Below are 1,996 nucleotides of genomic sequence, written 5' to 3' on the forward strand. Positions count from 1 at the left end.
AGAGGCCATGGATTATTCACATAGAATCAGGGAGACTGTATAGGGTCCCCATCTCAGAGGGAAGTCATGACCTTAGCAGATCCTGCACACTGACTTTGGCCAGCCCCAGATCCCTTTTCCTCTCTCAACAGCACAACTGGAAGGACACCAGCATTTCTGTGTCTATAGCACCATCTGGTGGCCGCGGGCTGGCACCATCGTGACATGTGGCTCGCTGGATCCCAGGTCCCCTTCCTGCTGGGTAGTGTAGGTGTACAGTCAGTATTTTCTGAACTTTTGGTCTTGCTCAGCCAGGAAGATATGCATCGTTACAGCTGGATACATTCTGAGTGCTCCAAAGTCTCCTGTGCTTAAGTGTAATTTCTATCGTGAGGCATTAAGAGGGTGGAAACAATCTTGTTGCAGGAAGCCGAGTGAGATAAAAATATCACAGGTGGTCAGACAGGACTGTCCTCAAGGAGACATGAAAGACAACATGACTTTGCAACTTTGGGAGAGACAAACACCCCTGCTAGGGGTCAGCCGAAAAAAATGAAACTCTTCGACAAATGTAAAAAAAAAATAAAAAATATCTATGTTGTGAATTTGGTATTAGTGAAACAATTTTACATTTTCTTTATAAATTTTAAGTCCTCTGAAATAAAGGATATCTAAAGTATTAAAAAAAATCAAGACAAAAGAGTAAACAAATGTAGTCACGAACTTCCCTAGGAATCAGCCTCAGGGATTGATATTCTAAATACATATCAATCGCCTGGAAGCCAGAGAGTCACTGACCCACCCTCCTGCAGGAAAAGCCCCACGGCTTGCTGTCTGACTCACTTTCCCATTTGGTCCTGGATTTAATCAATTTTACTTGAGCAGTTGTGCTTGTAGTTTCACTGGCTGTCCACAGTTTTGTCCCACTTCATGCCCACCTAAGCAAGTTCCCATGTTCTTCACCTCAGACCTGCCTCACTGCATGTTTTGCTCTATAAAAATCCTTGAAAAGTACGGATTAGGGAGCAACCTACTTGGGTCCCCCTTCTGTCCCTCTCTTGGACAGGAGCTTTCTTCCCCCTCAATAAGTATATTCTGCTCTTACCCTCTTGTTCCTAAAGTTTCTTCTGCAGTTCTACAGAACACAAACTCAGCCCAGGTATCTTTCAGGTGGGCAGTTTCATTCCTTATGTCAATCTGACTGTGGGGTTTCCAGCTGGAGCCTTTGGGATGCGATTAGGATTTGACAGTCACCAGGGTGAACCCTGATCAGAAGAGAGACTACGGCCTTGCCCTCGAGATTCAGGCTTTTGCTCATGAAATAACATGTAGTGAACATCTTGTGGCTGTGCCCCCACTTTCAGGCTGACCTAAGCCTCCACAAGAAGAGAGGCAGACAGCTTGGCATGCCGTGCCAACCCCACCCCCGGGGCATGCTGAGAAGATGAGTGAATGGGCATGGTAGCACCCGCCTGCAATCCCAGCGCTTGGGAGGCTGAAAACAGGAGGATCACTAAAAGACCCATCTGTGTAGTGAGACCCTGTAGACCCTGTACTAAATACATTTAAAAGAAGAAAGGCAGACAATACACACACACTCCTTGTCTCTTGCCATGTGATGCCCTGTGCTGCTGGGGACTCTGCCAACAAGAAAGTCATCACCAGATATTTCCCTTCAACCTTGCACCACAGGACCATGAGAAAACTCTTTTCTTTATGAAGTTAACCTGCCAGGCTGGGGAGATAGCTTGGCAATCTGAATGCCGGCCTGGCAAGCACAAGGACCCAGGTTCAAACCTCAGGAATGCATGCCATGAGGGTCTGGACCACCGAAAGTAGGTGCGGCGGTGCACGCCTGTAATCCCAGCACTGGGGAAGCTGAGACAGGAGGATCATTATGAGTCTGAGCTTTGTAGCATGACTGTGTACCAAATATATAAATAAATAATTATATATGTTTCCCTGTACCAAATAAATAATTGTGCATATGTATACATAATACCTTGTACCAAATATA

At 45.9% G+C, this 1,996-nt stretch overlaps 1 long non-coding RNA gene across 1 annotated transcript in view; it reads right to left on the minus strand.

The window, feature by feature from the left end:
* The window catches only part of LOC111815336, a 25,360-nt gene that overhangs the window by 8,711 nt on the left and 14,653 nt on the right, over window positions 1–1,996 (minus strand). The window lies entirely within an intron of this gene.

Source organism: Octodon degus, unplaced genomic scaffold, assembly GCF_000260255.1.
Source record: "Octodon degus isolate 3935 unplaced genomic scaffold, OctDeg1.0 scaffold00015, whole genome shotgun sequence".
Classification (NCBI taxonomy): domain Eukaryota; kingdom Metazoa; phylum Chordata; class Mammalia; order Rodentia; family Octodontidae; genus Octodon; species Octodon degus.